The following is a 15167-nucleotide window of genomic DNA, read 5'->3' on the forward strand; positions in this document are numbered from 1 at the left end:
TTTAAATTGCACTCTCTCCACCAAATGCAGACAATGCGGTCTATTCAGTAAAGAACCAATTCTCTCTCTTTTATAGCAATCACAAATCATTTCTGCTGCCACGTTTTAAATGACTTGCAATCTTCACAAAACTGTCCAGAAACCCCCATATACAAAGCACTGGAAAAATCCAATACACTGATCACAACAGCCCGCATGACTGTTTGCAAGGCTGACCATTCCAGGAACGAAGAAAGCTATTGTAGCAACCTCAGTTTAAAATAAACTGCAACGCTCTCCCCAGGATATTATGTTTGTAGCACGGCAAACTTAACAGAAAATGTTGTAATACTGTGCAGTACTTCTCCACCACCTCGGGTACTCCTTCAAGCTGGCAAAACTTTCTGGGGAGAACACTGGCTTTAATCGGAGGGACCAGGAAACCTTCCAAATCCATGATTATCCTTAGACTTCTTAGTAAGTCCTTCATAGGTGTAACACCTCCATCATCAGTCTCATACTTACCTGAACCAATCCATACCCCCCTCCCCCAAACATTCTGTTTCTGGTTTCTGAGTGCTACTGGCCAGATCATTGGCCTTCATCCGCTCTACAATTGCAGATAAATATACATTAAGATTTTCAATGATCCTATCAACAGAGTACACCAGATGTACCAACAACCTGACTGTCATCTGTGTGCAAAAAAGCAAACATCCAAAAGCCCAAATCAAATTACCCAATGATTGCAAAAAGATGTTAAACAAAAGGGGTGATAACAGAGATCCTTGAGGGACCCCAAAATTTAAATCCCTCCAGCTCAGCAGCTCTGCATCCATCCTAACCCTAAACCATTTATTCTTAGGGAGTTCTATACATTCTCTATCCATGTCGTGTCTTCCAGCTCGGTCAACCATACCTGGAAAGCCCCAACGTCAGTGCACAGCTCCTGACCCCGGTTCTCCAATGATTCCAGTTTGTCAAACATCTTTTGAAATTTAACCTCCTAAGATTTCTCCATGAGGGCTGCTACCTCCCAGGAGACTTCCACCGCCCAAAGGGATCCCCACCATTGGCCCTGGTGAGTTTGCAGTGTCAGCCCTCATGGGGTCGATTGCGCAGGGCTTGTTTCGATCTCATTTCGGGGGCTTAGTTGCTATTGAATCACTTCCTGAACACTCTCAGGGAGCAGTTTCAGCTCCCGACACTATTGCAGCAATTGTAAAAGGTGAAGGAGCTATTATGGGGGTGCAGGGAAGCCAGGTGGGGTCTAGGGCCCAGGAGCTGGGCTATTCAGTGCCTGCTCAGCCATGTGGCTCCACTGGACGTCCCAACATCTATTCTTAAGAAAAAAATCAATCCAATGCAAGGCTTTTCCCTGAATCCTCAAAGCCCAACACCTAGTTGTCTTCTTAGAAGATGTGCTGGTAGCAGGATGTACAGAATCTCCCATGCAAATTTTGCTAGTTGTGGCCAGTATGTTTGCTTGTTTTTCCAAAAAAAATCAAAATATCTTTGTAGGCATCACTTAAACATAAAAGTCCAGTTCATTAACAGGCTTCAAAGTAGAAAATGACACGGGGACAAAGTTTGTCCACTGTCCCCATTCCCGTGGGATCTGTCCCCGTCCTGTCCCCATCCCCGCGGTTACTGCAGTTCTGCGTCCCCGTTTCATTCTCTAGATCAGATCTTGAAAATCAGCTTAACAGTGCTTGAATGAGAGTTGTCACTTCTCTCATATTTTGTATTCTTGGTCATGGTGCTCATGTTTCCTATCCATTTTATTTCTATCTGATGCAACAAGCAGGATGTCATGAGACTGTCAGCACAAGGACAGCACAAGACTATATTCCTGGTGCACACAGCAGAGGATGGAAAGCAGTGGGCATGAAAGGGAGTGGAGATGTGGCCATGAGACCTTTTTGCTTTATATTACTAGTCTCTTCATAAAATTTGATGATGCAGCTAGAGTTGACAACAGTTTTATGATAGATATATTAGCAGAAGATGCATGTAATATGCCAATATTGTTTGGATAAGGAATGTCATCAATAACACTCATAACTAAGAATAGAGGGGGAGAATGGGGTGGGGGGGATAAAAGTGGGAAAAAACTGTGATGATAAAAGGTATAATTTAGACTTCGTTGAGCAAGATGTTGTAAGTGTATGTTTGTATTTCACTCTATTTGGAAGTGTTTTTGGCTTGATTTGTCATCAATAAAAATATTGAAATATATTACTAGTCTCTTAACTCTTCAAGCAGTAGCTTTATAGATCACCACGTGGCTGCTGCAGGGCTTTCTGTTGGCAAGCATGAGTGAAACTTCTACAGCAGACAACCTTTCCTCTTACTGGCCTAATGTTGGGCAGAGAAGGGTGCCGGAACTCAAGATTAGCCTGAGAAATTTCCATCCATATATATGATTTAGCAATCTGTCTTCAAAAGCTAACCTTAAGTTTAAGGTCTAGTAAATATTAAGGATTTAATGTTTTCTTTCCTACAGGGGTTTCGGGTTGATTATTTTTTGATGCCTTTTTGTAAATATAATTTTACATTTAAAAGGTAATACAGATAAGACAGAAAAATAGTACAGTACTACAGGGAAGACTGACAATTCAGAAGACTATTTGCATGCCAAAAAGTGGTGTAATACTGTGAGAAGCCTCTCTGCAGCTACTGGTGACAGAAGTGATTGCTTCCATTTGTCTCAAAACAATATTTGTGAAAAGGAACTTATTGTAAGGTATTTTCTGTCAGAGCTGTAGAAGCCAAAATAGTCATTGTTTTAGGAGACAAAGCATAGAAAGCTACATAATACAAAGTAAACAAGTGGGGAAAGCATGAAAAGCATAGCTTTTGGAATTTCTTCTAACCCTTCTGTGTGTGTACATGCGAATCTGTGTTTCTGATCTGAAGGATAGGGGCGGGGGCAGTTTGAATGTAATGACACCCATGTATTCTGTTGTAAATAAATAAAATGAATCCAAGTGGGATAGCAAACCATTACCATAGCTGTGCCCAAAAAAGTTTAAAATGTTATGTCAAGATACTGTTGTTCCACATCAACAGGTATTAATTGGCAATGCATATAGCAACCATTAAGGAAGTTATATGTTTCAATTAATATGTTTCACAACAAAGAACATTAAATAAGAGGCAGCCCATCAGGGATAGAGTTGGGGGGGTGGTGGTGAGGCCCCACCTGGAGTATTGTGTTCAGTTTTGGAGGCCGTACCTTGCGAAGGATGTTAAAAAAATGGAAGCGGTGCAAAGAAAAGCTACAAGAATGGTATGGGATTTGCGTTCCAAGACGTATGAGCAGAGACTTGCTGACCTGAACATGTATACCCTGGAGGAAAGGAGGAACAGGGGTGATATGATACAGATGTTCAAATACCTGAAAGGTATTAATCTGCAAACAAATCTTTTCCGGAGATGGGAAGGTGGTAGAACGAGAGGACATGAAATGAGATTGAAGGGGGGCAGACTCAGGAAAGATGTCAGGAAGTATTTTTTCATGGAGAGGGTGGTGGATGCTTGGAATGCCCTCCCGCGGGAGGTGGTGGAGATGAAAACGGGAACGGAATTCAAACATGCGTGGGTTATGCATAAAGGAATCCTGTGCAGTAGGAATGGATCCTCAGAAGCTTAGCCAAAATTGGGTGGCGGAACAGGTGGGGGAAGAGAGGTTGGTGGTTGGGAGACGAGGATAGTGGAGGGCAGACTTATACGGTCTGTGCCAGAGCCAGTGATGGGAGACGGGACTGGTGGTTGGGAGGCGGGAAATACTGCTGGGCAGACTTGTACGGTCTGTGCCCTGAAAAAGGCAGGTACAAATCAAGGTAAGGTATACACATATGAGTTTATCTTGTTGGGCAGACTGGATGGACCATGCAGGTCTTTTTTCTGCCGTCATCATCATCTACTGTGTTACTATGAAGAAGCCTACCTTCATCTAAAATAAAAGGCATTGGAAAGATCTAATGTATAAACAACACTGAGTGATCCTTATCTAGGATCTTATAAACTGAATCCATCATCTTGGTCAACGGTGACTCTATTCCTGAACCTCTTCTAAATCCTTCTTGTCCCACGTCAAGGGCCTCCCCAGCCTTCAAAACCTTCCCTAACTAATATGCTGCCTTTTTCTCCAGAAGTTTGGATAAAAAGGGGCAATAGCTGTCACAATCAGGAGTAGGGTCCTGCTGGGAGTGAGGCGATAGGAGAGCTGAAAGTGAGTTATGAGAGTGGAGGAGCTGTGGGGTTTGAGTAAGGGGACTGGAATGGGGTGGTGGGGAGAGACTGAGGTGATTGGAAGGGCTGTTGAATATGAATGGTGGGTTGGAGATGATGTGTGGGGAGGGAGGGAGGGAGCTGAAAGAGGTGCGGGGGTGTGAATATGAAAAGGGATTGGTGTCAGGAGGCGCAGTGTGAGTAAAGTGTTCCTCCTTCTCATAAGTTCAGATCCCCCCCCCCCCCCCCCCGCCAATGCTTTATTCTAGCATAAAAGGTGCAGGTGCTCAGATTCAGGGCTATCTGTAAGGGATGGGATGATCATTGAGAGACCCGCATCATAATAACCACACCCTCTTCAATCAGCCATAGAGCTTATGAAAAGGCAACATTGCAAATATTACACCTGTCCTTAGAACACATTGCATATTGGGCAAAAAGAACAAGCCAGATTACTACTACTACTAATAGCATTTATATAGCACTACTAGATGCATGCAGCGCTGAACACTTGACATAGAGAGACAGTCCCTGCTCAAAGAGCTTACAATCTAGGTAAAACAGACAGACAAGACATTACAGGCAAGGGAATTACAGGGTAGAGAGGAACAGGGAGGAGGAGAGCTATTGGTCAGCCTTATCAACTACAGAAGAAATGACCACATATTCAAAATGGAAATGTGCAGACAAAAACTGATCTGGAAAGCCTTAAGAAGCTGGACTCTGCAATGCAACACTGGATAAATTGAAACAGAAATGCATTTCGTCCTGTACTGTGCAAAATATAAAGATAAGAAAAATACTGCACCTGCAGATTTCCAAAGCTAGCATATTCAAATCACTAAATCAATGTTTAAAAAAATTCTATCTTTACTGTCTGGACAGCTCAGCTGCTATAGCCTGCATATCCCACCTTTTGCAAGGGGCTGCTGCAATACTGTCCTGTGAGCCTGCAGGGATTGGCTGCAGACACTGTTTCTACCCAGGGGAAGGTACTCTCTGTATGCATTTGGGGTCTGCACAGCCTGGGCTCTTTCATTAATATGGTACTTAGGGACCACGGGTCAATTTTAGCAAGCGATGGAAAATGTCTCAGTACTCAAGAGTTCTCCCTGAAAAAAGCCCTGCTTCTCCCCCTTTCCCAGATCCCCTCTTTCTGTTCCCCTTCTCTGCTCCTTGATTCCCCTATTCTCCCTTCCCTCTGTCTCCTTCCCCAATCCATCCACCCCCTCCCGCCTGAGATCCCTTCTCCATTTCCCTCCTCTTAGATTCCCTCTCCAACTGCTGAAATGTCCTCCTTCCCCCACCTCCCAAATCCCGTCCTCCCCTCCCAGCTCTGGTCACCACAATTTACCCCCAACAGAGAACCAAACAAATGAACTGGACAAAAGAGCGTACAAAATGGTTAGTTTTATAAAGTAACCAAAAAAATGTATATTATTTAATAGCCACATTTGTGCAAATATACCAGAGAATTGCTGTAGAATTTTCCAACTCTCTTGCCACATAATCGGCCCTTGTGCTGCCAACTGGGGACTGTGGGAATGATGTGATTCAAGCTAGGGACAGAAAATAAAGCACACCTGAAGACTGCTGCAGTATTTGATAGTCAGGAATGAACACCACCGCTTTTCATAGTCTCTTTCAATACCACAGACCTGGCACAAAAGGAAAAAAAAAAACCCAAACCAACCCAAACCATAATACAGGACAACAAACATATAGACAGAAATGAGGGCATCCAAAAATATGAAGATTTTAAACACACAAAGCAGTCATTAATTGTGCTATCTGTCAGCGGTAAGTCTCAGTAATGATTTGATTTATAAGGATAATAATAAAAATCCCATTATGTTCTCATTGAGAAAAAAAAAAGCTTGGCTGTGTGTCACAAGAGGCAGCATTGACGCAGGCAGTAGTGACGCACGCAGCGATTCCAGGGGGAGAGGAGGGGGGGGGGGGGAGCCGTCTGTTCTCTTCTACCTCAGACAGGGCTCGCACAGCACATACTTAGGCCTCTGAAGCATCGCCTTTTTAGCAAGGGGAACGAAGAGGGAGGTCTAGAGAGCACGGTTTCGTATTTAGGAAGGTGCAATGGTGCTGGGTTAGGAGGAAGAGAAGACAAATTGAATAGTGACCGGGTGGGATGAGGGCGGAAGCTGCCAATGTAGCACTTATTCTGGCACGAAGTGCTGAGGAGGGAAAAAGCTACATGTCTGTTTCTTTAGGTCTGATCCTGCCCTTACTTTATAGTCCACATTAATCATTCAGAGCCATTTCTGACCCAGGTGTCAATGTAAAATAAGAATTCAAACAGAATAATGCTCATAATATTGAACAAGTGCCCTTGTAAACGGACAATTATTAATCCAAGTTCAACAATGCAAATGATAAATGAGGAAGGATTCATCAGAAATGATAGCTCAGACGTCTATGAATGCATTGTTATACGAATCACAGTTTGGACGGGTGAGAGAGCAGCGCCCCTGGAGCCAGAAGGCTTGCCAGAATAAGTAATCAGTGTGTAAGTTATTCAGGGATGGGGAGACAGATCGCCAGAAATAGGCGTGCCTGCTACAGTCTCAGAGAATATTTCAATTACAAGCTGCAGAACTGTTTGGGCTGATTCATTTCTGCTCATTTTGAGGCCATGAAAATGGAAATAAATTTGCCACATAGCCCTGAGTCTGCAGCCCTTTCTGAAGAGGGGGGCAGTCATATAGAGTTATAGTAGATCTTTTTATAAATAACCGCTAATTACTGCCTTTCGGAAAATAAATTCAATAAAAATCCACACAAGTGTATATTTAACAGTAGTAGGACTGGGGAAAACTGTGATTCAAACGTTTACAATTCAGAAAAGTGATGTTTTTCATGCGACATCCAACGGGGATCTCTTTTAAAAAATTGTAACTGTAACAAGGCGATGAATGAATGAATGAATGTGAAGCTTCAGGAGCGAAAGCCCTTATTGCAAAAGCACTGAGTAACAATGCACACGAGAACTAAATCGACCTGCATGTAATAACATCAGTAACAGACCTAAAGAAACTAGCTATATTTGCTCCCCTCCTCTTTCGCCAAGTGCACTCTCTTACAGGCACTGATCCGCGTATACAGAACACGATTCAGATCTGAAAGCTGCAGTGTGTCAATAAACCCAACTCCAACCCCGGAGATCGCCCCACAACTATTTCCACTTGAGCGAGAAAACAGTAGCTTTCTGCGCCGGTTTGCATAGAGGGGGAGAAGTTGTGCACTTTGCAGAGCAGGTTTAATTTTTTTGCAGGCGTTGCTTGGCTTGCCAGACTCGTGCCCGCTCGCAGCCTATAGTTAACAGGTTCAGTCTGCTTGCGTCGCTGCGCCCTTTATCATTTCAATGAATCGCCGGCCTCGGCTCTAGCAATGGAGCTACTGACGTCATTGCCTCCTGTTGGACGTGACAGAGGAGCCCGAGCAGCGGTCCTCTCTCTCTCTCTCTCGCACAGGACAACTTGAAACTTCCAGCGATCCAGTGCGGGCGCGCACACACCTTCTTCCCACTGCAAAGTCCCCGGCGGAGAAACGAGAGCGAGGGGAGTGTTACCTATGAATTTGCAAGCTGAGCCAGATTGATAGAAGATAAGTAAGTAACCGGCTGAAAAGATTCGAGAGAGAGAGACACTCTGGCTACCTGGCAAAACTCCTAGGGCTGAAGGCTGGGTTTCATCAGCGCCGCAGGTAGCAAAATGCTGCGTCTTGAGGTGTTCTGATTGAACTTCCACCTCTTGGATCGCCCTATTAGCCTTTCTTTTGGAGGGAAAGTGTGGTCTCTGTAAAGGATCCTGAAGACCAGGACGGCAAAAGATATGATCCTTAACTAGCGTTAAAGGTAAGATGCTAATATGAAGAGTAGTATATAAATATATATATATATGTCTGCAAAACTAAGAAAATACCTGCAGCAGTTTTTAAGAAGTTGACTTTTTTTCTTGGCCGAGGGGGAGGGAGGAGAGGAAGAAGAAGGTGAGAAGACATTATATAGACAAGGAACTGGTACGTTTGATGTTTAGGAGGGGAAGGGTTGCAAAGGCTACAGGTATAGGCACATTCCTTTCAGCTTCCCTGCTGCTACAATAAAATAACCTCTTTGATCTTCCTACAGGTGCTTCCAGCTAAGTGGTATGGCAGCCGATCGTCATTTGGTACCCGAGGCTGCCCGGTCTTGGGACTTGAAGAAGACAGCTGGGCTCAGGGTGGCGCAGGAGACCATGACGATCCCGAGTCCTGGCCAGATGATCGGTTCAGACCGGGGAGGCTGGGAAGGTTGTGGCCTCTCGGGCTCCCCCTGGCGGCCGCGCACGTTACAGCACAGAGCCTTCCAGGAACCTCAGCCCCAGCGAGGCACGTGATCCCGCGTCTCCCAGCCGCATCTGGAGTTTATTTGGTTCTCTTAGCCACCTTCTCCCGCCTTTTTCCTCTTTTGCCTTCTTCCACCTTCACCTACTTTTTTCAGCCTGCATTTTTGTTGCCCACCCCAAGGGGTCCCAAGTGCAACCAATCGAGACATGAAAGTGCCGAGCTGTTGGACACCCTCTAGTCGGATATGTGGTTGCAACTCCGCAGATCCTGGTAGTGAATGAGATCCCCAGACCCCGGAAGAATTGATGCACTTGTGATCTGCCGGATTTTCACCACTTTAGCTCTCCAGCCCGCTGGAAACAAAGTCTCGCCCTGCATTCGGCAGCGCTTGCTCGCCGGCTCTCCCTTGCATCGACGGCACCTTCCCTGGAGCAGGAGTGAAGGGATCTCTTGACAGCCCCCGCTGCAGATGTCGAAGAGGCGCAAGAGCCTGGCTGGCGGATCGGGGATCCCCAATGAAGGATCCCCCCCTGCACGGCTTCAGAGCAACGATCAAGGTAAGTGCTGGGCAAAGACACACGGAAGGAAAGCGAGAGAGGGCATGCGAGGGGAGAAAAGTGCAAAGGGAAGCTTAGCCCTGGGCAGGTGAACGGGGCTCCTTGTGCTGGAATGCATGAGCCAACCTGTTCCCTCTGCTTGTGACAGAGGTGAGTGACTTCAGTGCTAGGCTGACTTCAGCTGATCAGCTCCATGAGGGCAGTTGAAATATTGGGGTGGGGGGAATTGGTGGCACCGATAACTTCCTGAGAGTAGCAAGCCTGAGAGATGGAGGGGGGCTTGGATCCACTGAAGAAGGGGGCGATTGATTTTTGTCCTGCCGGTGGCATTGCTAACTGTGCACGATTTTAAACAAAACTTGTGCGAAACCGGATTCAGTGCTTGAGTAGTGAGTGCATTCATCTCTGGCTGGTCTGATTCTGTAAAATTTGCTGCCCTTTCTCGCCATACGGTTGGCTTGTGTCGTGAAGCTGGTGCACACTCATGTTTACACAATAATTGGGGAGATTTGTTTTTGCAGAGTAAGAGGGGTTAGGTTGGAACATTCTTGAGGTGTCTGGATTGCCTGATGCTCAGATGTCACAGGGCTTGTCGTGTATTCTGCATTGCCTTGAAGAGGCGTTTGGCTGGTTTTTTTTGTGTGTGTTGTGTGTTTGATTTTGGGGATTTAAGTATCTCTATTATTTTCACCAAAGAGTGCTGTAAAAGAAGCTATGTACCTTTCACCTGGCAGCATCAATAAAAACACTGGGTTTGTTTTTGCTGCTGGTGTTTTAATAAACAGGGCACCGGGCCTTATTCAAAAAAGGACCTTTTCCCATTTTGTGTCTATGGAAAACCTCATTACTGAATAAGGCTAATACATGAATGTGTTACTGATGTGACTGAAAGTTAAAACTGGGGTTGACACAGATGAGATTGTACAGCACATGCCAGAGGTTGTCACAATAAAGTCATTTCCTCTCTCCTTGCTCTCAAAGTTATGGCTAATGGTATACATGTAGAGCTGTGGGAGCCAGGTGGTACACGCAGTAGCTTTCAATAAAGCTCATGTGGATAGATTAACCCTTAGCATTTCTTTTCCCTGGCCACATTCAGAGGTACATGCTTTATACCAGGCGTAGTAAGGAATATGGAAGAGCCTTGTATGGAAATGACTCCTCTCCAATATGGAGTCAATGGTTGTCTTTTTAGGTGAAGGAAAGACTCACAGTGTCAGAGAAATCTGAACGTGACATCCACCATGAAAGGACTGCAGCTGCTTTTATCATTTGTAAAAAAACAATTTGGTACTTAGGTCATTGGGTTGTTCATAATAATAATAATACAATAAAATAAAAGCAGAGCATTCTCCAAAGGAGACTGCGTGACATCAGGGCTGCTTTTATTTTATATTGATGATTTAGACGTGTACAGTGGAAATAACAAATCCTACAAGGCCATTATTTATTACTGCTCTTGTATTACAATGAAGTGCAATCAGAAGAAGACTTTTCAGTTATATGAATTATTTCGTGTAGTGCAAAATGGTAAATGAAACACAATTTTTCCCATACACAAAATCTACCACCTCTTCCTGCAATGCACACACATTTTTGATATATGATTGTATTTTATTGATGTACTGAATTGTTATTGCTCTACATTTGATCCCTGAATTATTTTGTTTGATGTAGACTGCTTCAGGTCGTGCTTTTGTTTAACAAAGGTGGTACATAAGCATAACGTGACAAAGTAACACCAAGCCGTACCTCCTGAGGACCCTGGATTTTGTATGGTTGTTTTTAGGTTTTACCAACACAGATCACAGAAATGAGGTTAGACCAAGCTGCAGGTCACTTCTATAGTTTTTCTATTCCACAATATTACTTTCTGCTGGTTGCTTAAGTGGCTGCAAAACACTGTGTTTAAGCACACATTGTCATCAGCATGTAAAGAACTGCAGAGGGAAAGCTGAATAATTAAAATAACACGTATGATGTTCCTGAAAACAAAATTGTGTATTGTAGATGGAACAAGAATGCCGGGCACTATTTTTCCTAAGTTAGCATAGGCATTTCTTAAAACATGAGCAGGTACCTATACACCTGCTATGTGGGTGTAATGATAATCCTTCTAATGCTTAATCTGCTTTTGCATAATCTGCTGCCGCCGTACGAAAGTGTCAGACACAAACTGGAATAAATATTTAACATGCCAGTCTGCACTACTGTGCCCAGTTAGCAGTGGGGAAAACATAGGTTGACACATGCCGTCTAGTAAAATTTGATATTAGTAACAAAGAACAAAGCCTGCATGACAGATGATTGGTCCCCCTAGCCAACATCCATGCAGTAACGAGCTGTTTCTGTTTAGTAACTAATTCATCTCGGGTTAGTTCTTTTGGGAAGAATGCTTGCTGGTGATATTGTCTGTGTGGCTCTATAACTGCAGAAATGAAGAGACCTAGTGGACGCTACACTCCTGTAGCGAGCAGACATTTTTGTAAAAGGTGGATGGACTCTTGAATTATATTCCAACTAGATGTACAGTGAGTTCCTGGATTAATTTTAAGCAAATATATATATATATATATATATATATATATATATATATATATATATATATATATATATATATATATATTTATTTATTTGTTGCATTTGTACCCCACATTTTCCCATCTATTTGCAGGCTCAATGTGGCTTACACAGTACCGTAAAGGCGTTTGCCAAGTCCGGTAAAGAACAGATACAAGGTTATGTTGTGTTTGAATAGGTAGGTGTATTCCTGGCTCCATTACGGTAGACAGAGAGGTTGTATATTGTATATATAATTAAGAGAGAACCTCACACACACATGTAAATAATGAATAGCTCTCTAGGTAGTGACTTCTTGGGTCACTGGGGCTTGATTTTTATATATATGAGTTATCACCGATTTATAAGGATTTTCTATCAGCGGTTAAATATTCTAGAGATGATGAGAAGGAGTAATGTGCTCTCAATCGTATTGCAGGGCGCTATGCCTTATTTTTTTAAAACTGTATTAAGAATATTCTGGTTGTATATTTTCTTCAGAAGGAGTATTTTTCTTGCTGCTTCTCCTTGACTTACTGCTGAGTGTTGCTTTTTGTTTTTCATTGTTTTTTCTTAGTCTCTCAGTAAAGCCAGGACACATTTACTGTAAGTGCGGCTGGAGCAAAATGGGCTCCTGTTCTTGCAAGCTCGTGCCTCAATAAATTGGTTAGTCTGTTAGTTCTCACCAGCCTCATTGCTGTTGATTTTTACTGCTACCCTTCTGAAAGCTTAGGGTTATTTTTCAGCTTTTTCCTGGCTCTTCAGGACTAGCTGCAAAGATAAGATGCCAGCAGATCCCACTTTGGTAGACGTTAACCCCGGGATTCTATATAGCGTGACTTAAGCTGCACGCCCAAATCCATTCGTTTTCTGGATTTGCATGCACAGTTTAATTAGTTAACAAGCCAGTCAGTACCAAAATTGCCATTTAACAAGCAATTATTGCCACTAATGGGCATTAATTAGAAAGTTACACACAGACCTGTCTAAGCACATTCTATAATGTGATACGTGTAAATTCTAAGTCGCATAGTTGAAAAGGGGGTGTGGCCATGGGAGTGGAATAGGTGGGTCATGGGCATTTCTAAAATCTATGGTTATAGAATACACCCTGGTCTGCACATAATTTAAACGTCAGCATTTACACCAAGTTTTACTTGGAATAACTGCCTGTGACTAAATATAGTCACGTGGATGGGCGCTAGGCGTATTCCAAAATTTAGGCTTATTCTATAAAGTGGAACCCAGCCCGTTTCCTCAAAATGGGCCCTAGAAAGGCTCTCTTGTAAGTGATTTTTTTGTCTCTCCCCTGCCCTCCTCTCCATGTCCAGCGATTCTTTCCTTCCCTCCTCTCCATGTCCAGCGATTCACCTCTTCCCTGCCCTCCCATCCGTGTCCCGCGATTCTCTCCTCTACTATCCTCTCATCCCATCCATGTCTATCAGTTCTCCCCTCCCCTTCCCTCTTGACATCAGCTCGCCTCCAGCGTTCCCTTCCCTCTTACTGTTCCGCCCTCTGACATCATTACATTTTGACGCGAGGGCGGGGCAGTGAGGGGGAATGGAACGCTGGAGGCTGGTTGACGTGAATCAGATGTTACGAACCCAGGCAGCCAGACAGCGATAGAACATTGGAGGTGCAAATTATTATATAGGATGGCTAGTTACAGTGGGGGAAATAAGTATTTGATCCCTTGCTGATTTTGTAAGTTTGCCCACTGACAAAGACATGAGCAGCTCATAATTGAAGGGTAGGTTATTGGTAACAGTGAGAGATAGCACATCACAAATTAAATCCGGAAAATCACATTGTGGAAAGTATATGAATTTATTTGCATTCTGCAGAGGGAAATAAGTATTTGATCCCCCACCAACCAGTAAGAGATCTGGCCCCTACAGACCAGGTAGATGCTCCAAATCAACTCGTTACCTGCATGACAGACAGCTGTCGGCAATGGTCACCTGTATGAAAGACACCTGTCCACAGACTCAGTGAATCAGTCAGACTCTAACCTCTACAAAATGGCCAAGAGCAAGGAGCTGTCTAAGGATGTCAGGGACAAGATCATACACCTGCACAAGGCTGGAATGGGCTACAAAACCATCAGTAAGACGCTGGGCGAGAAGGAGACAACTGTTGGTGCCATAGTAAGAAAATGGAAGAAGTACAAAATGACTGTCAATCGACAAAGATCTGGGGCTCCACGCAAAATCTCACCTCGTGGGGTATCCTTGATCATGAGGAAGGTTAGAAATCAGCCTACAACTACAAGGGGGGAACTTGTCAATGATCTCAAGGCAGCTGGGACCACTGTCACCACGAAAACCATTGGTAACACATTACGACATAACGGATTGCAATCCTGCAGTGCCCGCAAGGTCCCCCTGCTCCGGAAGGCACATGTGACGGCCCGTCTGAAGTTTGCCAGTGAACACCTGGATGATGCCGAGAGTGATTGGGAGAAGGTGCTGTGGTCAGATGAGACAAAAATTGAGCTCTTTGGCATGAACTCAACTCGCCGTGTTTGGAGGAAGAGAAATGCTGCCTATGACCCAAAGAACACCGTCCCCACTGTCAAGCATGGAGGTGGAAATGTTATGTTTTGGGGGTGTTTCTCTGCTAAGGGCACAGGACTACTTCACCGCATCAATGGGAGAATGGATGGGGCCATGTACCGTACAATTCTGAGTGACAACCTCCTTCCCTCCGCCAGGGCCTTAAAAATGGGTCGTGGCTGGGTCTTCCAGCACGACAATGACCCAAAACATACAGCCAAGGCAACAAAGGAGTGGCTCAGGAAGAAGCACATTAGGGTCATGGAGTGGCCTAGCCAGTCACCAGACCTTAATCCCATTGAAAACTTATGGAGGGAGCTGAAGCTGCGAGTTGCCAAGCGACAGCCCAGAACTCTTAATGATTTAGAGATGATCTGCAAAGAGGAGTGGACCAAAATTCCTCCTGACATGTGTGCAAACCTCATCATCAACTACAGAAGACGTCTGACCGCTGTGCTTGCCAACAAGGGTTTTGCCACCAAGTATTAGGTCTTGTTTGCCAGAGGGATTAAATACTTATTTCCCTCTGCAGAATGCAAATAAATTCATATACTTTCCACAATGTGATTTTCCGGATTTAATTTGTGATGTGCTATCTCTCACTGTTACCAATAACCTACCCTTCAATTATGGGCTGCTCATGTCTTTGTCAGTGGGCAAACTTACAAAATCAGCAAGGGATCAAATACTTATTTCCCCCACTGTATATTTTGTTTTGACACCGATTGTTTATAGGCCTCGTGTGTAGAATCTAATCCTAACTGCTTAAATAAATGAACTTCTTTTGCATAATTAAAAAATATAACAAATATGAAAAAAAAACAAGAACATATAAAAAGCATTTGAAAACAAATTCAAATTTGTCATGTTAAAAAAAAGAAAAAACAAACAAACATCCATTTCACGTAATGTGTCAGAGGTTAACAAAGAAAAGGACAAG

General features: G+C 43.9%; 1 long non-coding RNA gene across 1 annotated transcript in view; it reads left to right on the plus strand.

The window, feature by feature from the left end:
• The first annotated feature begins 7711 nt into the window (after window positions 1-7711).
• Window positions 7712-15167, plus strand: part of LOC115465039 — a 32358-nt gene continuing 24902 nt past the window's right edge. Inside the window, exons 1-2 of the long non-coding RNA XR_003941305.1 lie at window positions 7712-8086; window positions 8360-9113. This is a non-coding gene — a long non-coding RNA (uncharacterized LOC115465039). The remainder of the gene's footprint in view (window positions 8087-8359; window positions 9114-15167) is intronic.

This window comes from Microcaecilia unicolor, chromosome 3, assembly GCF_901765095.1.
Source record: "Microcaecilia unicolor chromosome 3, aMicUni1.1, whole genome shotgun sequence".
Classification (NCBI taxonomy): domain Eukaryota; kingdom Metazoa; phylum Chordata; class Amphibia; order Gymnophiona; family Siphonopidae; genus Microcaecilia; species Microcaecilia unicolor.